Source organism: Bos javanicus, chromosome 10, assembly GCF_032452875.1.
Source record: "Bos javanicus breed banteng chromosome 10, ARS-OSU_banteng_1.0, whole genome shotgun sequence".
NCBI classification, from domain to species: Eukaryota; Metazoa; Chordata; class Mammalia; order Artiodactyla; family Bovidae; genus Bos; species Bos javanicus.
In genome coordinates this window covers 38,974,553-38,998,720 of record NC_083877.1, presented here as the reverse complement: position 1 = coordinate 38,998,720, position 24,168 = coordinate 38,974,553, and positions in this window count along the sequence as shown.

Here is a 24,168-nt window from a genome sequence, read left to right as displayed (position 1 = left end):
GGAATTTGAACAGAATAATATTCACATAAGCTTGTATCATTTAATTTATAATTATGAAGGGATGAACAGCCACTGAAGTTGAACTTGTAAATAACTATATAACTGAATCACACAAGGAATAGTTGGAAGAAAGGCAAGGGTCAAGTCTTATAAATTAAAATACATTTAGGTCTTCTATCATCTAAACTTATATTGAAGTTATGAGTTAATGGATTTTGGGCTTCCCTGGTGGCTCAGTGGTAAAGAATCCACCTGCCAATTCATGAGACACAGGGTATAAACACTGGCCCAGGAAGATCCCACATGCTGTGCAGCAACTAAACCCAATCACCACACGAGCCTGTGCTGTAGAGCCTAGGAGCTGCAGCGACTGGAGCCCACTGTGCCCCAGAGCCTGTGCTCCACAATAAAAGAAACCACACAATGAGAAGCCTGTGCACAGCTAGAGAGTAGCCCCACTTACTACAGCTAGAGAAAAGCCCACGCAGTAATGAAGACCCAGCACAGCCCAAAATATATAAAATAAAGAGTTCACTCTTTAAAATAGAGCTAATGAACAGTCATGGTTATTGTGGAAGGAAAATAATCTATCATTGTGCTTGCTGGGTGCTTTACATTTATCAAAGGAATCATATTCATATTTACAAAGGCCTGATACTCAGTATACTGAGATTAATATCAAAGTAGATTTGGAGATGATTTCAGACAGATAACCTGATGTTTATCATTCTTCTCTCAGTATTTTTAAAGCAAGAATGATTATATGTGACCAGTGATCTGCATAAATGACTTCCTTTCATTATTTTCCATCCTCCACTAATGGCCTGAGACTTTTGCTATTAAGTAAACTTTCAAAGATTTCTCAGCCTTTGCATTATTAGCATTTTAGGCCACACTGTTTTTTGTTTTGAGGGGCTGTCCTATGAATTGTCAGCATGTTTACCAGCATTGCTGGCCTCTACCCACTGGATACTAGAAACCCCTCCCACTTCCTGCAACACACACACACACACACACACACACACACACTATCTCCCCAGTTATAACAATCCAAAATATCTCCAGACTTTGTCTAGTGCTCCCTGGGGTACCTCTTCCTTCAGCTCTTAAGAATCTTCACTCTAGGAGAAAAAGGAGACATTAGAAAGGATGAGATGTATTTTCCCAACGATTTGCAAAATATCGGTCCCGGAAGCTTTCCTAGTTGGACACCAGTGAGTTGCTTAGGACCTAATTTGAATAGCAATATTAAAGAAATTCTCTGTACAGAAAAGTATCAATGGTTTCTTTCTTTATACTTTCTTGCTTTCCACAAGATGGGAAGATCCTGCTGAGATGGTTAGTTGTGATGTGTTAGAGCCTGACCATGGGATTCTCTAGGCAAGAATACTGGAGTGGGTTGCCATTCCATTCTCTAGAGGGTCTTCATAACCCAGGGATCAAACCCAGGTGTTCTGCATTGCAGGAAGATTCTTTACCATCTGAACCACCAGGGAAATCCAGATAATTGTGACAGTTCAATTTATAAACTTTGGGAAACTCTACATTTGGATGGGGCCATGACTTGGCCTGAATCACACGGCAAGGAACGACTGGTTTAGGGACCATAATATCCCTCAATGATTTTCTTTGTTAATAGATTTAATTCTATATCCTCATAAGTTATTCAGCTATTCCCAAAGTGATCTCCACATATGCTTTTCCAATTAGTTATACTCAACTGTAAGCTCTTTGATGGTAGGGAATCTGTTTTGTCTGTGAATAGCAAGTATACTACCCTCATCTTGCTACTGAGACTGCCGGGACCTTGCTTCCTTGCTGCTCGTATTCAGTATCATATAACACAAAATAACAGTAGCATTCTTTTCCCATGTGATTCCTCCATTGCCCCAGAATCCTCACCAGAGAGCTCTAGGAAACCTCTGTGGATCTCTTGCAGTTCCTCTATAAAATGAAAACTCTAATTTCTGGCCCACAAGATAAGGATGGACAACAACTAACATTTACATTATTATTTAAAAATAGAAAATTTAAAACTCTCCTTTTATTTGAGTCTCAAGGGAGCCTGTGATTTATAAAAAGAAAGCCTTATTATATATCTGTGAGTGAAGTTCAAATCCATGTGACAAGTCCAATGTATCTTTATTCTGCTGCTGCTGCTGCTAAGTTGCTTCAGTCGTGTCCAACTCTGTGCAACTCCATAGACGGCAGCCCACCAGGCTCCACCGTCCCTGGGATTCTCCAGGCAAGAACACTGGAGTGGGTTGCCATTTCCTTCTCCAATGCATGAAAGTGAAAAGTGAAAGTGAAGTCGCTCAGTTGTGCCTGACTCTTAGCGACCCCATGGACTGCAGCCTACCAGGCTCCTCCATCCATGGGATTTTCCAGGCAAGAGTACTGGAGTGGGGTGCCACTGAGAAATTTCATATCTTCACTTTTAAATAATATCCATTTTAAAGCAAAATGAAACAATGATGTACTTTGTATATTTCCTCGATGGTATTAACAACAATCTTTTTTTTTTTCTTTCAACAATCTTAATTTAGTAATTTATTCACTGATTGAATGTCTCCAAACAGCCCTGAGGGCAGAAGACTCACATAAATAAATGATATTTATGAATTTTGACATACAACAAAGGTATTTTAGTGGATTTCAGTGAGTCAAAAACAGAATTTTACTGTTTTTACAAAACAAGCCATTTGTATATAGCAGGACTGTCAACTTGAAATCAGGCAGTCTTTATCTCAAGATTCACAATTGTCTGCTTGTACTTTAAAAACTGCTGACATCAGAGTTCTGGGGTGGTTAGGTCTGCCCGGGGTGTAACTGGATGAGGGTCAAAGGAAGGAAAACAAACAACAAACAAATCTGACTTAGTACAATTTCTCATAGAGGAGACAGGATTCCAAGTATCACATCTACCTCCCTCAAGTTACTGTGTTATCTGAAAAAGTCCTAAAGGATTTACTCTTGAATTCTTTGGAGAGACTCAGTATCAGCAAACAAAGGAAAAGGCTAACAAATTAAAAAATGTAAACCATTATCAAAACCAAACCCAATAAAGAAAGATGCTCTGAACCCAAACAGCTGTGAACTTGGTATGGGAACTTAGCTAACAGAAGCACCCAAAGGAGGGACAGAGGGTATTCTCCCATTGTCCGTGAAGAAAGCTGCATGTTTTGGCCTTTGCAGGGCTCTAGGGGACGTGATAGTGACGCATCAGACATGTACAACTGTGACTTGGCAGAACCACTCTGTGCATACAGGGCTGGCAATGAATGACTTGGCAGCAGCAGTGACAGCTTCAGCACATGGCAGAAAGTACTGCAAAGCTGTTTGGAGGGCAGTGCAATGTGGGGAGTCCCAGAAAGAAGGAAAACAACACATGCCACAGGGCAGTGGAAAGAGTATGTTGATATATACATGCAACATGCCTGAAATACTTCACTTTTCTGGTAGTGTATGCTGCTGTAAAGCAGAGGAAGCTCAGCAAAGTTCTCTGTGATGACTAAGGAGGAAGGAGGTCAAAGAGGGAGGGGATATATGTATGCATATGGACTGTGAAGAAAGCTGAGCGCCGAAGAATTGATGCTTTTGAACTGTGGTGTTGGAGAAGACTCTTGAGAGTCCCTTGGACTGCAAGGAGATCCAACCAGTCCATTCTAAAGGAGATCAGCCCTGGGATTTCTTTGGAAGGAATGATGCTAAAGCTGAAACTCCAGTACTTTGGCCACCTTATGCGAAGAGTTGACTCATTGGAAAAGACTCTGATGCTGGGAGGGATTGGGGGCAGGAGGAGATGGGGACGACAGAGGATGAGATGGCTGGATGGCATCACCGACTCAATGGACATGAGTCATCGAATTTGAGTGAACTCCAGGAGTTGGTGATAGACGAGGAGGCCTGGCGTGCTGTGATTCATGGGGTTGCAAAGAGTCGGACACGACTGAGCGACTGAACTGAACTGAACTGATGACTGATTTACACTGTTGTACAGCAGAATCTAAGACAACATTTTAAAGCAACTATATTAAAAAAAAAAAACTTCACTTTTCTTTCCTCAAGTTGATGTGACTTTGGAAATCTATGTTGGAGAGAGCTGAATTTATTTAAAGTTTCTTCTTTTTTCTTAAACACAGTACCCTAAAAATGACATGCAACTAATTTGACTACTACTTGACTAAAGCTAGGGCTTCCTAGGTGGCTCTAGTGGTAAAGAACATGCCTGCCAAGGCAGGACATGTGAGAGACATGGGTTTGATCCTTGAGTTGGGAAGATCCCCTGGAGGAAGGCATGGCAATCCAATCCAGTATTCTTGCCTGGAGAATCCCATGGAGAGAGGAGCCTGGTGGGCTACAGTCCATAGTGTCACACACAATTGGACATGATGGAAGTGACTTAGCATGCAAAGCTAATGAGAATCACTTCAAAAGTGAATGAAGCAAATGGTTTCACTTCACTGGTCAACCTCAAGTCAAAACGGTCACTCTGCTGATGTGTCCTTTTGAAATGGAGCACAGTCCTATTGTCCTTGATCCCAAGACCTCAGCCTGTATTTTGTCTGCAGAAAACCTTTAGCCAAAGAATGAGTTTAATCAGATAAGTGAAAAAAATGCAGAAACAAAGGAAAACAGTCAAATGAGACCAAATATTAATAATTTAGTCATTAAACAAAGTCAAGGACTTTTAATACCTCTTCAAAAGCTATAGGTAATACTCTGATCCTCTCCTTTTGAGCTGTTTTATATATCTTCCAGTATCTTATAGATATTGAAACCCCCAACAAGTGGAAGAAGTTAACTACGTGATGACCAGACTGTTGCCAAGAAGACAAGCAAACTGACCCTTGACTGAAGAATAAATGTGCATAAACAAGATGATCCTGATCAGACCACTGCAAGATCAATTTCAAGATGACTGTCAGAGCAGACTGCTGTTTCTGAATGTAGGTACCTCCCTTTCTTTATAAAAGCTCTTGCCTACTGATTGTCAGTGTTGAGGGAGTAGGCCTTTGGACAGGAGTCTGCCTCTGCACCTTTCTCCAGCCCTCATCCCCACCAGGTTGCTGACCTCCAAAATAAAGCAAACTTTCCTTTCGACCATCCTTGCCTCTTTATTGGCTTAGAATAGCAAGCAGTGTGATCCCTACTTTTAGTAACACATTCTTAAAATAATAGATCTTGATTGATTTCCAAAAGTACTGCACTCAATATGCCAGCAAATTTGGAAAACTCAGCAGTGGCCACAGGACTGGAAAAGGTCAGTTTTCATTCCAATCCCAAAGAAAGGCAATGCCAAAGAATGCTCAAACTACCACACAATTGCATTCATCTCACATGCTAGTAAAGTAATGTTCAAAATTCTCTAAGCCAGGCTTCAGCAATACGTGAACCGTGAACTTCCTGATGTTCAAGCTGGTTTTAGAAAAGGCAGAGGAACCAGAGATCAAATTGCCAACATTCGCTAGATCATGGAAAAAGCAAAAGAGTTCCAGAAAAACATCTATTTCTGCTTTATTGACTATGCCAAAGCTTTTGACTGTGTGGATCACAGTAAACTGTGGAAAATTCTGAAAAAGATGGGAATACCAGACCATCTGATCTGCCCTTTGAGAAACCTATATGCAGGTCAGGAAGCAACAGTTAGAACTGGACATGGAACAACAGACTGGTTCCAAATAGGAAAAGAAGTACACCAAGGCTGTATATTGTCACCTTGCTTATTTAAATAATGCAGAGTGCATCATGAGAACTGCTGGGCTGGAAGAAGCACAAGCTGGAATCAAGATTGCCAGGAGAAATACCAATAACGTCATATATGCAGATGACACCACCCTTATGGTAGAAAGTGAAGAGGAACTAAAGAGCCTCTTGATGAAAGTGAAAGAGGAGAGTGAAAAAGTTGGCTTAAAGCTCAACATTCAGAAAATGAAGATCATGGCATCTGGTCCCATCACTTCATGGCAAATAGATGGGGAAACAGTGGAAACAGTGTCAGACTTTATTTTTTTGGGCTCCAAAATCACTGCAGATGGTGACTGCAGCCATGAAATTAAAAGACGCTTACTCCTTGGAAGGAAAGTTATGACCAACCTAGATGGCATATTCAAAAGCAGAGACATTACTTTGCCAACAAAGGTCCGTCTAGTCAAGGCTATGGTTTTTCCAATAGTCATGTATGGATGTGAAAGTTGGACTGTGAAGAAAGCTGAGCACTGAAGAATTGATGCTTTTGAAGTGTGGTGTTGGAGAAGACTCTTGAGAGTCCCTTGGACTGCAAGGAGATCCAACCAGTCCATTCTAAAGGAGATCGGTCCTTGGTGTTCTTTGGAAGTACTGATGCTGAAGCTGAAACTCCAGTACTTTGTCCACTTCATGCGAAGAGTTGACTCATTGGAAAAGATTCTAATGCTGGGAGGGTTTAGAGGCAGGAGGAGAAGGGGACAACAGAGGATGAGATGGCTGGATGGCATCACGGACTTGATGGACGTGAATTTCAGTGAACTCTGGGAGTTGGTGATGGACAGGGAGACCTGGCATGATGCGATTCATGGGGTCACAAATAGTTGGACACGGCTGAGTGACTGAACTGAACTGAACTGAATCCACATATTAATTATCTTCTCTTTTTTAGGCTTTGGGAATAGAGTGGTGACAAGACAGAAATGGTACCTCTTCTCATAAAATGTACATCCTACTGGGAAACCAAGTAAACAAACAAACAAACAAAAAAAACCAGATAATTTCAGATAAAGCTAAGTACAAAAATAAAATTGAGTGGCATGTTAGTGACTGGAAGGTGAGGTGTCTATTTTGCACTGGGGCTGGGGGAGACATAAATTGGACCTAAACAATACAACAGAGCCAACCAAGCAAAAATCTGGGGGAGGAGGAATGCTAAGTACCAAAGCTGAAATACAAGATTGGCATGTTCAAAGAAGAAGAAAGAGGTCATCGTGGCTAGAGCTTAGTGAGACAGAGAAGGGAGAATTCAGGTTACAACGTGAGTCAGGGACAAATCATATGAGGTTTAGAGATCATAATAAAAGGGTAATGAGAAACCATCAAGGAATTTGAGGTAGGGGAATTACATGAGTTTATTAGCTGTTCTGTGTGAAGACTGGATTTAGGAAGAAATGTGTAGTATTTCCACTAAAACAAAACAACGACAACTAACTCTTTAGAGTCCAACACTGAGGACTATATAATTCATACTATTTTTTTTTCTTCTTTTAAAGATGATTACATTTATTCATTAATGCCAAGCTTAATGACAATATTATAGCTTAACAGTAATAGTAAGGAAAAGAACATTACTGTCATAACTTCGTAACTATAATTTCATATTTTAATATCAATCACATTTATAACTATGATGCTATAAAATTCAATCATAAGAGAGTATCTGTAATAATTATAATAATTATTGTGCCATTCATTTTAAGATCAGTAAGACAATTGTCTTTTTGACTTGAAGATGTGTGTAAAATCAACCATTCATCATTTTATTACCAATTATTGACAAAAGAAAGCCAATATTACCTTCAATAAATCAAAGCTTTTGTGATAAATCCAAGTAAAGGCAATTAAGCTTTCAATAATGTATCTTTATAAATTACAAGGTTTCCTATATTTTAGAACTTGAATAATTTGATCCACCAATTGTTGATCACTCATACCTATTTTTACAATGTGAAGTAAATAAATCAATAGTTGCTGTGTTAGAAAATTAGAAAATTCTAGTTTTAATAGAATAGTGTCTACATTTTTTCTACAAATATAGACACATGAATGACCATTTGTAAATCAGAGCCTATTTCATCTCTATTACCTATCCAACAGAAACATAATTGTTTGCTAATTTTTTTAATTCAATAAATGTTTGTTGTGATTGTTCTAAGCAAAATTTAAAATTTTAATTTTCTGTAGAAAGACCAAAAGCACATAAACTTATTTCTGTAGGTGACAGCACAGTTTTGGGAAAGTCATTTCCATAAGAGTAAAATTCTAGAATTCTAAAAAATAATTTATTAAAAGGAAGAGTTGCTTCTTCTTATCTTTCAAATATAGAAAAACAACTCTGTAAATTTTGTCAGTGTTTCCTAAAATTGACTTCAAGTTTGAATAATAGTCCACCGTGATACCTTGGGGCAAAAAAATGTATGATGAAAGTAAAATGGGAATCATACATTTTAATGTAACTATTTTACAATTTTAAAGTGAAATCATATGATCTACAAGTTATTTAAATCAACTTCCTGCCTTCAAGCATAAGGAACTGTTTTTAAAACTGAACTTGAGTGTTTGCCATTATCAAGGAATTAATGACAAATAAATCACAAGAACAGAAGTATCTGAGCTAAGGGAGAAAGATATTTTGATGTCTAGCATTTCAAATAATAAAGAATCAGACATTATTATCCCCATTTTATAGATAAGAAATATAGGACTCAAGTGGTTAAAACACAAGTTGAGAAGCCCAGGTTGATTTAGTCCTAAAAATTTTATGGTATTTTCTAAAACACAATTCTGCCATTGTAGCTATTATATATATACTTGTTTATTAAAAATAAATCCTTATATATCCTTAAATAACATTTATATTTTGGCTTATAAGTAAGATGTTTTTATTATACATGTTTTATTATACTCATATCTAATATAGGGTAGATACATTGGGAATACACTATTTAATTAGCTGATATAACTTTTCAGTAGTCTTCTACCTATAGAATTAGGCTGTATAAAATTATGATATTTAAACATTATTTATGTTCATTTAGAAATGGTAGAAAAATATTTTCTGTAACTTGCTATGGTGATTGTGTTAGACATTGTAAAATAAATCAGTCTATTAAAATGTGCATAAATTCCAATAGTTTTTCAGAAAGCCCACCAGAAACTCATGGAAAGATATATGCGTGCACTAAGTCCCTTCAGTTGTGTTTGACTCTTAGTGACCCCATGGACTGTAGCCCACCAGGCTCCTCTGTCCATGGGATTATCCAGGCAAGAATACTGGAGTGGGTTGCCATTTCTTCCACCTAGGGATCTTCCCAACCCACAGACTGAACCCTGATCTCGTTTTGTTTCCTGCATTGGCAGGTGGGTTCTTTACCACTAGTGCCATCTGGGAAGCCCTGAAAGATATATACATCCAAGCTAGGGAAAACAATGAAACTCAAAAGTCTCATTCCACTCACATTCAGATCCTTTCAAATCACTTCCAACATGTTTTTTTCATGCTAATTCCCTTCATAAGTCCTCTACTCCAGTGAAATCACATGCTTTGAATTCTTTTTTTTTTTTTTGGCCCTATGTATCTTCATCACTGAATGACACCACTCATCCCCTTCTATGCCTGCCTAAATCCTTCCTGCCCTATAGGTCTATGTCAGATATCACTGACCTAACCATGATGCATTTCTTCATAAACACTTTCTCCTCAGTAATTCAACAGCATTCAAAATTATGTTGGTATTTTTGTACTTTTGTTGGTATATGTGTTTTAGGGCAGATGGCTCAGATGGTAAAGAATCTGCCTGCAATGCAGGAGACCCGTGGTTCAGTCCCTGGGTCAGGAAGATCCCCTGGAGAAGGGACAGCAGCTTACTCCAGTATTCTTGCCTGTAAAATTCCATGGACAGAAGAGCCTGGTGGGTTACAGTCCATAGGCTCACAAAAGAGTCAAACAAGACTGAGCAACCAACACTTTCACTTTCTATATGTCTTTTGAACAACTAGTATAAGTTAATATTATAAAATGAAAGCATGTAGGACTGTAGTTTATATACATAAGTATAACTATCTTTCTATATTATCTTTATACATTAAAACCATAATCACTAAATATTTCTCTAAATATAAATGTATAAAAATTTCTGATTTTCTCTTTATATTCTTTTATGTGTTTTTTATATTTCTGTATATTACCATGTATATATTATCTTCATTTCTCTGAAAAAATAATTTTTTTACTTTGTTCACTGACATATCCCCAGTGAATAAACAATGCCAGATGCATATGTGGGGCTCATATTTGTAGGATCCCTACTCAGCAGCTATGTTATGCCAAAAGGCAGAAAACAAAAGCTTAGTTAATGTTAATAAACCCAAGAATTTAAAATTTAAGATTTGCTAATTCAGAATTTCCAATACTTTTTTCATTCTTCCTCAGGTTGTTGGGGACTATGCAGTGTAGAGAAAATGGAATGGGGGAAGGTCCTTTGTTAATGTATAGGTCACTGCTTTGTATATTACTGTGTGTGTGTGTGTTAGCCATTCAGTCATATCCAACTCTTTGTGACCTTATGGACTGTAGCCCACGAGGCTCCTCTGTCCATGGGATTCTCCAGGCAAAAACTGGAGTGGGTTGCCATTCCCTTTTCCAGGGGATCTATCGTCCTGACCCAGGCATCAGATATAGGTCTCCCGCATTGCAGGCAGATTCTTTACCATCTGAACTACCAGGGAAGCCCTACTCTCATGATTGTTCTTACATGGATTTGTCAAGATGTTCAGTCTTTCTCAAAAATCTTGTGAAATAGTCTACAAACTTGGGGTGGGCACTCCATGCCTACTTGTCTATACTCAAGGGCTCTTTGAATTTCTCATCCTTCTCAGTCACACCTACCTTCAGTTGAGTTCAGTCACTCAGTCGTGTCCAACTCTTTGCGACCCCATGAACTGCAGCACGCCAGGCCTCCCTGTCCATCACCAACTCCTGGAGTTCACTCAAACTCATGTCCATCAAGTCGGTGATGCCATCCAGCCATCTCATCCTCTGTCGTCCCCTTCTCCTCCTGCCCCCAATCCCTCCCATCATCAGAGTCTTTTCCAATGAGTCAACTCTTCGCATCAGGTGGCCAAAGTATTGGAGTTTCAGCTTTAGCATCAATCCTTCCAGTGAACACCCAGGACCGATCTCCTTTAGAATGTACTGGTTGGATCTCCTTGTAGTCCCAGGGACTCTCAAGAGTCTTCTCCAACACCACACTTCAAAAGCATCAATTCTTCGGCACTCAGCTTTCTTCACAGTCCAACTCTCACATCCATACATGACCACTGGAAAAACCATAGCCTTGACTAGATGGACCTCTGTTGGCAAAGTAATGTCTCTGCTTTTGAATATTGCCATCTAGGTTGGTCATAACTTTCCTTCCAAGGAGTAAGCACCTTTTAATTTCATGGCTGCAATTACTATCTGCAGTGATTTTGGAGCCCCCCAAAATAAAGTCTGACACTGTTTCCACTGTTTCCCTATCTATTTGCCATAAAGTGATGGGACCAGATGCCATGATCTTCATTTTCTGAATGTTGAGCTTTAAGCCAACTTTTTCACTCTCCTCATTCACTTTCATCAAGAGGCTTTTTAGTTCCTCTTCACTTTCGGCTATAAGGGTGGTGTCATCTGCATATCTGAGGTTATTGATATTTCTCCCAGCAATCTTGATTCCAGCTTGTGCTTCATCCAGCCCAGCTTTTCTCATGATGTACTCTGCATAGACGTTAAATAAGCAGGGTGACAATATACAGCCTTTTCCTATTTGGAACCAGTCTGTTGTTCCATGTCCCTACCTTAGAGAGTATTAAAGAAAAAAAAAGAAAGACAAATACCTTTGTGCCCTCCAACTCTGAATTTTATGAAGACTCATTCACATAACCCACTACCTAATCCACATTATTAGCCAGCAACTACATAAACTCTTTATTGAAACTTCTTACCTCCTACTTTTGCTAGTGCTGTCATTCTCTCTCTTCTATGAATCATTTCCCTCCTCTACTGTCCGTAACTTGTAGTTTCAGAGCTGGTCCCTAAAAAGGAAGAACAACAATGAATGGATTCCATGTTAGTATTGTAAGTCATGCCATTACATAGGGTTTCCTACTTCCTGAGCCCATTTGTACTCATAGTTAGAATGGTAGGAACAGGAAAGAAGTATTGGCATGACTGTAAAGATCTGCTGAGTCCACTGACTTTTTTTTCATTATCTAAAATTTTCTATAACTCATTATTTCTATAACTCATCATCATGATGTTTTTAACCTCAAAATAGAAGCCTGCTGTTGTTTCTATTCAAAATTATAGATAGAATATAGCAAGACTTCTTTGTAGAGGGTTTCGAAATAATAATAGACCTGCATCACACTCATCATTTCTTTCAAAATGGCTGCCTTGTGGACTTCAGGCCAAGTTTCAGAAGCAGATGCATGTTTAACCAATAAGTTTCACCAATAATTGTGATTGTGTAAGGTCAGATCCCTGTAATAAATCACTCATCTTCCCAGGTGGTGCTAGTGGTGAAGAATCTGCCTGCCAATGCAAGAGACATAGAGACACAGATTCAGTCCCTGGGTCAGGGAAGATCCCTTGGAGAAGGAAATGGCAACCCACTCCAGTATCCTTGCCTGGAGAATCCCATGGACATAGGAGTTTGGTGGGCTACAGTCCATGTGGACGCAAAGAGTCTGACACAGTGGAGCAACTGAGCACACACACACCTGTGTCACACCCAGGGCCTCTGCATCTGGAACAAACCCTGAATGACACACTCTCCTCCTTCCTTTTTTTTTTAAAACAAAAGCATGCCCGCTTTTTCTGTTTTTATGTATAAAAATAACTGCAAAAAGAAGGCTTGTTATACATAGCTTGTACCTAATAAGCACTCACTGTTTTACTAAACTGACCTTAAAAACCAGAAATCGATATAAGCATTAATGTTCTACACAGTCATGAATCTCTTGATAAATGTGGTCAGGAAAGAGCAAAAGGGTGAAGGGACATTCGAATAACTTTTGGTGCATGAGTAAAACCTGTTAAAAAGAATTCTCCAACAAGTATCCATGCTGAGAGAAGAGGCATTCTGGTGTGCCATCATAATAGTGTCATGAAGGAGGCTAACAGAAGATTGTTTCTCAGATTTTAAACATCCACTGGACATTTAATGAACATACAAAACAAAAAATTTAGCACAAAAATCTCCATTTTTAAAGGATAAAAATATATTGAAAATTCTAATAGTCACTAGTAATGGTAATAACAAAAGTGGGCTCACATAAATGTTGGATAAATTGCACGACATTTTTCATCATGACTCCTATATTCAGTTTAACGGCAAATAGCTATAAGTGAATGTCCACACCTGATGGATTTTGTTTCTTATATTTCTTCTATTAAGTTAGAAAACCTTAACTCACAATAATTCAGCATAAACATTTGGTGGCTTTGTCATCTTTCTGGGCATCATTATTTAAAAAAAAAATCCTGAGAATAGCACAATGATTTCTCATTGAAGAAAACTTCTCCTCTGTATACACTAATTTGATGAACATATTAAATAAGGGAGAATTTGGCCTGGAAAATTATTTTTTCATATTCTGTGGTATATAATTCAAATGTGATTTTAAAATATGAATAATAAAGTTTCTGAGGGGCAAAAAACAATGATTGAGTGGTAGGAGTTAAACCTTCATCAGAATTACTTTCTTTGCTCTTCAGAAACTTTATTGCAAATATTTTAAAAGAGTGCAATATACAAATGGATTATAATACAGTCAAACTCTATCTTTAAAATACTGATATATTTAACAAACAAATTCTAGTAGTTTTTCTCTGAAGAAGTAAATCAGACTCTTCACGATTCAAAATACATCACTAAGATTCACTAGTATGTCAGTTGAAGATAGCATCAAGATTCTTTTAAAGCCTATTTTCAGCTCAGAAATTATGAGAATATTTTTCCTTCAAAACAAATAAACTTTAGTCACTGTACATTTCTTCACATAGTACTCTGAAAGGACACACAATCATTATCTGTGAGTTGATAATACTCACTTTTTTCAGAGCTTTCATCCACACTGAACAAAATCTCACAGGTAATGCTGTTTGTCATCAGTTCTGAGGAACTAAGTCTCTGTAAACCTGCATATAGATGCTAGCACGTTTTGAGAAGGAAAAATCTGCTTTAGAACTTACAACTAAGAGTGTTCCACAAGTGCTGATGCCCTGCCCTCTGATCTTGATGAGCCTTTTCTAGTCTACACGCCATGGATCATACATTGATAATTTAACCAAATAACCAAAATTATCTTGCATCTTGGTTTCCAGTTATAGAGACAGCAATAGTGTTCAATACTTCTTCATCACATACATGTAGACATGAAAATTTGAGTCTTAGTTTGCTTAACAGTAACTTAATTTAACTGTGAAAGTGTTAGTCATTCAGTCATGGTCAACTCTTTGTGACCCCATTGATTGTAGCCCACCAGGCTCCTCTGTCCATGGAATTCTCCAGGCAAGAATATTGGAGTGGATCTCCATTCCCTTTTCAAGGGGATCTTCTGGAACCAGGGAGAGAACCCAGGTCTCCTTTTTTGCAAGTGGATCCTTTGAAATATGAGCCACCAGATCAACTGTAGAAAATAATAAATCTTTTTCCCATCCTCAGTTGATGTTATTCTTCCACATTGAATGTTATTAACATTATGAAACATCCAACAGTGATATCCAATAGAGGATATATGCTAATAGTAATATTCTTACTTTTTTTCTCAGAGTGATAGTGCTGAAGTGGTGGTTTAAATAGCTCCTCAGTTAAGGAATTATCCTCCAATTAAAGATAGATTAAAACAAATAGCTTTTCAGAAGCCTAGGACAGGTATCTATTCATGACATGAATGAATTTTTAAAATACATTATTTCTCTTTATATTTTGTTTAAATTTTGCTATCTCCCACCCTAACAGTGCAGTAATATTTAAAGAGACAACTGAATAATTTTCTATGGTGAATTTCACTTTGCACACATAACTAGAAAAAAACTCAGATGATTTATGAAAAGTCATGTACAGAACTTTAAAGCTTTTCAAAATTTCATAAAGAAACTATATTTGATACTATCAGTGAATAACTATTGGTTTCCTATCCAATAAAATCTAAAGATTATGAATAAAGCTAGTAGAGGTGATGGAATTCCAGCTGAGCTATTTCAGATCCTAAAAGATGATGCTGTTAAAGTGCTGCACTCAACATGCCAGCAAATTTGGAGAACTCAGCAATGGCCACCGGATGGGAAAAGGTCAGTTTTCATTTCAATCCCAAAGAAGGAAAATACCAAAGAATGTTCGAACTACCACACAATTGTACTCCTTTCCCATGCTAGCAAGGTAAAGCTCAAAATCCTTCAAGCTAGGCTTCACCAATATGTGAACTGAGAACTTCCAGATGTTCGAGCTGAATTTAGAAAAGGCATGAAAACCAGAGATTAAATTGTCAACATTAGTTGCATCATAGAAAAGGAAAAGGAATTCCAGAAAAACATCTATTTCTGCTCTATTGACTATGCCAAAGCCTTTGACTGTGTGGATCACAACAAACTGTGGAAAATTTTTAAAGAGATGGGAATACTAGTCTACCTTATTTGCCTCCTGAGAAACCTGTATACAGGTCAAGGAGAAGCAGTTAGAACTGGACATGGAACAATGGCCGGGTTCACAATTGGGAAAGGAATATATGCTGTATATTGTCACCCTGCTTATTTAAATTATATGCAGAGTACATCATGAGAAATACTGGGCTGGATGAAGCTGAAGCTGGAATCAAGATTGCAGGGAGAAATATCAGTAAACCTCAGATACGCAGATGAGATCACCCAAATGGTAGAAAGTGAAGAAGAACTAAAGAGCCTCTTGATGGTGAAAAAGGAGAGTGGGAAATGATGGCTTAAAACACAGCATTCAGAAAACTAAGATCAAGGCATCAAGTCCCATCACTTCATGCAAATAGATGGGAAAAACATTGAAAGAGTGACAGTCTATATTTTTGGCAGCTCCAAAATCACTCTGGATGGTGACTGAAGCCATGAAAGTAAAAGACTCTTGCTCCTTGGAAGAAAAGCTATGACAAACCTAGACAGCACCTTAAAAGGCACATTAAAAAGAGACATCACTTTGCCAACAAAAGTCTGTATAGTCAAAGCTATGGATTGTCTAGTAGTGGTGTACAGATGTGAGAGTTGGATCATAAAGAAGGCTGAGTACTGAAGAATTGATGCTTTTAAACTGTGGTGCTGGAGAAGTCTCTTGAGAGTCCCTCAGACTACAAGGAGATCAAACCAGTCAATCGTAAAGGAAATCAACCCTGAATATTCATTGGAAGGACTGATGCTGAAGCTCCAATACTTTGACCATCTGACGCAAAGAGCCAACTCATTGAAAAAGACCCTAATTCTGGGAAAGATTGAGGGCAGGAAGAGAAGGAGCAATGGAGAATGAGAATTGATGGCATCACTGACTCCATGGACATGAGTTTAAGACAACTCTGAGAGATACTGAAGGACAGGGAAGCCTGGAGTGCTGCATTCTGCTGCTGCTGCTGCTAAGTCACTTCAGTCGTGTCCGACTCTGTGCGACCCCAGAGACGGCAGCCCACCAGGCTCCACCATCCCTGGGATTCTCCAGGCAAGAACACTGGAGTGGGTTGCCATTTCCTTCTCCAATGCATGAAAGTGAAAAGTGAAAGTGAAGTCGCTCAGTCGTGTCCGACTCTTAGTGACCCCATGGACTGAAGCCTACCAGGCTCCTCCGTCCATGGGATTTTCCAGGCAAGAGTACTGGAGTGGGGTGCCATCGCCTTCTGTGGAGTCTCAAAGAGTCAGACACAGCAGAGTGACTGAACAACAAAAGATATTCATCTTCACTGTTTCCTGTTCAGTTACGTGTGTGAAATAATCACCAATATAATAGTTATTTTTCCCAGTGTCAGGAGACATCTCCCTATGGGTGTCTCAGATCTCTGCATGCTTTCTGAACAAAGGCATTACCAGTTTTTCCTCTGGACTACCTTTTCATATATAGGGCCTCAATTCTGACTAACATTTGGCTTTCTTGTTCCCAGTCAGCTTCACGTATTTTAGGAATGAAATGTTCAATATGGTCTCTACACTCACATGTAGAGATGTCTGATGTATAAGTCGGTCTTCTGAAATATCTGGGACAAGGCATTCACTCTGTCCTCATGTGACACCTTCACATATCTAGCTTGAGCCTCTTTACAGCATGGGCTTCTTCATAGTACAGTAGTCTCAGGTAGTCAGGCTTCTTATCTGGTGGGTGGTGGTTTCTTCCCTCTGTCTACCTCAAGCAAATATCCCAAAAGGCCAGGGTGAATACTGTGACTCTAAGACCTAACCTTGGGATGCCCAGAATCCTGGAAGCCCACAGCCTTCTATTGGCCAAAGAAGTGGTAAGAGCATTCTAGATATAAGAAAGGGAATCAGTCCTCACTGCTTAATGAGAGAAAAAGCCAAAAATGTGTAGTCATCTGTATTTTACCACACCCATATGTACATTCCTGAAACTTGGGAAAAACTTACCTCAGTAATATTGAAATGTTTGTGATTTAGGTTTGCCATGCCAACACCTTCTTACAAATATATATAACATTTAGTCATTTACTTCCATAATATCTATCCTTGGCTCCCTTAATAAATTCTTAAGCTATATAAGTAAATTGAAACCTCTCATGCAATTTCCATGTAAGTAAACTGATATTAAGAAATGGCTAGGCTACCTTTAATGTTTTCCAGAGGGAATCCTAGAAAATAGTATTTCTAATATTTTCATGCAAATTTTCAATATAATAATCCACATTGGTGCCAATAAAAACCAGCCAAAGTGGAAGTACACCTGGGAAGAAAATTGATAAAAGTGATAAAAATGCGAAGTTATCTTGCTGACTTTAGAACTTTATCAAAGCAGAATAAGACCAAAGAAAAAACTGCCTTAAAACCTCACTTTTGTGGAAGGTAATAGACATGAACAATTGATGAGAAATAAGAATTTCAAAACTAAATTCAATTAAAGATGAAATGTAATGAATTGGAAATATTTAAGAAAAATACCAGGTTTCCCTGGTGGCTCAGTGACAAAGAACCTACCTGCCAATGCAGGAAACACAGGTTCAGTTCTTGGTCTGGGAAGATCCCATATGGTGCAGAGCAACTAAACCCATGCACCACAACTACTGAGCCTGTACTCTAGAGCTGGGGAGGCATGACTACTGAAGCCCAGGCACCTAGAGCCCATGCTCCACATTAAGAGAAGCCACCGCAATGAGAAGCCCGCACATCGCACCTAGAGAGTAGCTCTCACTCAACGCAACTAGAGACACTTTGCACAGCAAAAAAGGCCCAGCACAGCCAAAAATAAAAAAAATTTTAAAAAGGAAAAATATCACACAAAAATTTCAGTGATACAACAATTACAAAAGGGAAAGTGAGAAAGTAAATCTAAAGTCACATTATATAAATAAAAATATGTATTTATAGAGAAAAATGTGGAAGTAACCCTACACTGACTTATATAGATTCTAATCTCAGGTCGTTTTAATATGCTGTCAAAATTAACATGGGTAAGTCAAAACCTCTTCAATCTTTTACTGGTTAAGTTAGAATCACAAACACTAAATATTTTTCCACTTTACAGACTTTTCTGTATACATATTAATGTGTGTGTGTATATATATATATACATACTGTAAATAAATATCCATTTATAACCTTTATAAAAAGCAAGCATACATGTATATGCTGAAGCTTAAATGTCAACACTTTGCTTTGGCCACCTGATGCGATGAACTGACTGATTGGAAAAGACCCCGATGCTGGGCAAGATTGAAGGCGGGAAGAGAAGGGGACAACAGAGGATGAGATGGTTGGATGGCATCATCAACTCAATGGACATGAGTTTGAGTAAGCTCTGGGAGATTGTGATGGACAGGGAGGCCTGACGTGCTGCAGTCCATGGGGGTTGCAAAGAGTCAGACACGACTGAGCGATTGAACTGAACTGAACTGATACATGTATATGTACACTTGTACAATGTGTGTGTATATAGTCATACACATACACATATAGGTATGTGTACACCCGTATTCACACATACATAACATTCAGTATATAAGGTTCATAAATACATGAAATTAGTTTATGGATATATAATTTCTAAGTAGATACATAGCTTATAGATGCATAATAGGTCAAACAGTTTGTACTTATAAAATAATGTATTTGTACAGTAAAAATTATAAAGATTAAGAATATATATATATACTACAAAGTTAATTTTCCTCTCATCTCAGTCATCTGGTTCAAATTCCTAGAGTAGAACTGGGATAATAGTTTATGTGTCTTCTCAGAAAGTTTCTGTTTGCATGCATGTGTACACATACACACTTGTATATACATATGTTTCAAAATAAATGGAGATGTGTTTTCCAGAGTGTCACAAATAGATTTGTCATATTCTTTTCATGACTTATTTCCATAATTTACCTACAGCATTTTTTATGATATGCTGTTATAATTCATTTTCCTTTCAGTTATTTAACTTTTTCTTAATTATGAGTATTTCACATATTTTATGTGTGTAGTAACTGTGGGGTTGTTCTCAAATTTTGTGTGCCTTACAATTTTTCATATTAAAAACAATTTTTGCTACATAGTCTTAAAAATTATTTTGTACACATTTTATATTTTGTCTAATTTGAAATTTTCAAATACCATGTTATACTTGCTGCCGCTGCTGCTGCTAAGTCACTTCAGTCATGTCCAACTCTGTGTGACCCCACAGACGGCAGCCCACCAGGCTCCCCCGTCCCTGGGATTCTCCAGGCAAGAACACTGGAGTGGGTTGCCATTTCCTTCTCCAATGCATGAAAGTGAAAAATGAAAGTGAAGTCGTTCAGTCGTGTCCGACCCCCAGCGACCCCATGGACTACAGCCCACCAGGCTCCTCTGTCCATGGGATTTTCCAGGCAAGAGTACTGGAGTGGGGTGCCATTGCCTTCTCCGATGTTACACTTACACTGCTTGATTTCTGACACTCCTTATAGCTTTATCTTTTAAAATTATTACTTGTCATTTATAAACTTAGAAGACAGATCAATAATCAAGTGACTCTTTCTGAAGTCTCAGAAGGAAACTCAACATATAAAATCCAGGAAACACAACAAAATTTATCCTAAAGTTCTTCAGTGGTGAATAATAAGTATTAACATTTAGTATCTTGTCTTAGTTCTAAACATTGTACTTCAGTTTATTCTAGTGGCTCTAACAGAAAAGTCATGTTTTCCCTGAACACCATACTCTTGTCTATGAGTGGAAACTATAGTTCAGTCATTAAAGCAGTAAGTATACTACTGTCTTACATATTACATGCCTGGAAGGGTTCTAAGTATGCAAATGGTGACAAACAATATAAAATTTAACTTCTATGTATTTAAGGTATAGAATTTCTCATTTGGGGGTGGGGTGGAACAGATTACAAACATTAAAACAACTAGAGAATAAAAATCTTTTGTCTCAGAGTCTAATTATACATTTTAAGTGATGAGACTTATCTATGAGGGTAAAGTTGGATGAGGAGAACATCCTAGAGTTTGAGCAGTAAATTAACTTATTTCTATTCTGTAGATAGGAAGAAAATAAGTTTGGAAGTAAAGAAGATTTAGAAAAAAAAAATGAATTAGGGTAGATGTGAAAATTAACCTTCCTGGACTGTGATTTTGTGCTGAAAAGTAAAAAGAACAAAGATGGAGGTTAGGCAGAGTCTTAAGTTGTATGGAAGGAAGGAAAGATCCACATATGTTTTTCAGATATTGCATGATAAATTTTAGCTAGATTAGGTTTACCATTTAATGTGATATATATTGGAGGGGGAGCTAGAAGGGGGGATATCCATTGTTTTAGCGACATTTGTGCCTTAGCTGGCAAATACCTCATATAAATTAATGATGGTAGAAGTGGGGCAAGATGATAAAAGTCCTAAGTCATTACAATGATTTGAGAATGAGTCAAAACTAAAGCCGAGCATCATGGTTTAATCTATATTTTATGTATTGAGAAGAATGTTAATTGAGAAAAAGAATGTAGTTTTAGGAAATAAATGATGTATCTGTTATGTTTTAGTGTGGAAGGATATTGCTTTTCTTTTAATTTGATGCTTTTCTAATTTTGACATAATAACATTTTCAAGTTGTTTTATGGTAGTTGTAATGTGGCTTAAACCACTGAGTAAAATTTGTATTTAATCGGAATAGTGGGCTAACTTTCTGTAAATTGCCTTTGATGATTAGAAACAGGCAGCATATCTCTCATATTTGGCACAAAAGCATCTTTAGACATTTTCTTCACCTAAATTAAGTCAGAAGAATTGTTTAGGAAATATTCAAAAGGCTTTTTTAAGGTTGCAAGTCTTTTCTCAGGGTGTCTTTTGGATAAAGATATCTTCTTCTCTTTTTGTCTTGTAGAAACTGAGAGAAATAAGAAATTTACTAAATATTTGCCTTCCTACTTTCTAAATATTATTCATTAAAATATGAAAAAATGTCTAGCAATATAATCTGTCTCTGAAAATCTTGCTCCCCAATGTTATTTTGTGGGAAATTATGCATGTTTGCCAGTCACCTTGATGCCCACCTTAAAGTTAGGCCTATTCTCATAATATCTCTCCTTTCTATCAATCCAAAATATTCTACAATCCTCTATTGCTAGGTATTACATGAATATAAAGAAATAAAAGGTACAAGTTTAACTTTGAGAACCTGTTAAATATTCAACTCAATTCCTATGTCCTTTTAATACAGTGGGACTTCAAAATTCACCATAAGTGCCCATTTTGATAAGCATTCTCTTAATTGATGATGGAAACATTCACACTTACAAGTGAGTAATATTGATAGGGATTTCTATGAGTTTCAAAGAAAAAAGATCAAATGTATATTCTCTCTCTCTTTTTTTTTTTTTTTTTGCCATGATGAGAAACACGTGGAATTTTAGTTCTCCACCAGGGATCAAATCTCTGCCCCCTCTGTGGTGGAAGCACAGAGTCTTAACCACTGGCCTGCCAAAGTTTTATATATAAACTCTTCTTATATCTAAACTTTGCTTCATGTGTAACATTAAAAAAATTTGCCAGCAATTCTAGAATGACTAATTATCCTACTTTGCCCAGGAATGAGGGACTTTCTGAGACTTTTAGTTTTAAAACTAAGCTGGTTACCCTATAAGACTGGATTACTTTATAATGCTATTTCTATATATTCTGGTTAAGCAGTAGAGATACCAAATGCTGGTAACATGTCTTCCTTGCTTTTATGGTTTACTTTTTCATTCATCCAAGAATCATGTTTGTTTTCAAAGTACACCACAAATTTCTAAATTGTATTAACAGGTATTTTTCCTTCATAGGAATATTATGGAGAAAAGTTAGAAGCTCCTAACTTGTCTAGACGAGTGAGAACTTACATCAAGTTCATCCGGCTACATGGTAGTCACAGACAAGAAGAGGGAGACAAAACAGCATCTCTTTCCTTTTGCAGTCTTATGGAATAAGCAAGAGCAATGGATTTTTTGAATGATTAAAAAAAGAAAACTCGTGTTGTAAAGCATATGCTAGGGTTTATTTTTTTAAAGTGTTATGAATAATATATGTTCATGACATTGAAATGTACTTTATCAAAACACTGATATTAGAAAACATGGGATTTTCAACATGCATTTTAATTAAGATCTCCCTGGCAGGTTTAAAAGTGTAAATATCAGTAAAAAGACTTCACTTGTACCAAATTTATCAATTCCTATACTTAGCCTCTTCAATAACCCTCTAGTGTTGTTCACTATTATGATTCTGATATTAGCTAAAAACCATATTTGGAATGCTGTGCTGATAACATAAAAATGCAAAATTTTAGAAATTCATATTCCAAATGATTTATTGCTGCTGCTGCTGCTGCTAAGTTGCTTCAGTCGTGTCTGACTCTGTGCGACCCCATAGACGGCAGCCCACCAGGCTCCCCCTTCCCTGGGATTCTCCAGGCAAGAACACTGGAGTGGGTTGCCATTTCCTTCTCCAATGCATGAAAGTGAAAAGTGAAAGTGAAGGCACGAAGTCATGTCTGACCCTTAGCGACCCCATGGACTGCAGCCTACCAGGCTCCTCTGTCCATGGGATTTTCCAGGCAAGAGTACTGGAGTGGGTTGCCATTTCCTTCTCCAAATGACTTATTAAGATTATCTAAACCAGCAAACTTCATTATTCCCAAGTTCTCAACACTTTAGTTTATTCAAAAACAAGATAGAAAGCCCAGAGATAAATGCACATACCTATGGCCACCTTATTTTTAACAAAGGGTGCAAGAATATACAATAGAGAAAAACAACCTTTTCAATAAGTGCTGCTGGGAAAACTGGACAGTTACATATAAAAGAATGAAACTAGAATACTTTGTAACACCATACAGAAAAATAAACTCAAAATGTATTAAAGATTTAAATGTAAGGCCAGAAACTATAAAGCTCTTAGAGGAAAAGATAGGCCAGTACACTCTTTGACATGCATCCCAGCAAGATCCTCTTTGACCCACCTCCCAGAGTAACAGAAATAAAAATGAAAGTAAACAAATGGGACTTAATTAAACTTAAAAGCTTTTGCACAGCAAAGGAAGCAATAAACAAGATTAAAAAATAACCCTTAGAATGGGAGAAAATAATTGCAAATGAAACAACTGACAAAGAATTAATCTCCAAAATACACAAGCAGCTCAATACCAGAAAAATAAACAGCCCAATCAAAAAATGGGCATAAGACCTAAATAGACATTTCTCCAAAAAAAAAAAAAAACATACAGATGGACAACAGACACATGAAAAGATGCTCAATATCACTCATTATTAGAGAAAGGCAAATCAAACTACAATGAGGTATCACCTCACACCGGTCAGAATGGCCATCATTAAAAAAATCTACAAACAATAAATGCTGGAGAGGATGTGGAGAAAAGGGAACCTCTTGCACTGTTGGTGGGAATGTAAATTGATACAACCACTATGAAAAACAGTATCAGTTCAGTTCCATCGCCAGTTGTGTTGACTCTTTGCGACCCTGTGGAGAACAGCATGGAGATGCCTTAAAAAAAACTAGGAATAAAACTACCATATGAATACCAGACCACCTGACCTACCTCTTGAGAAACCTATATGCAGGTCAGGAAGCAACAGTTAGAACTAGACATGGAACAACAGACTGGTTCCAAATAGGAAAAGGAGTATGTCAAGGCTGTATATTGTCACCCTACTTATTTAACTTATATGCAGAGTACATCATGAGA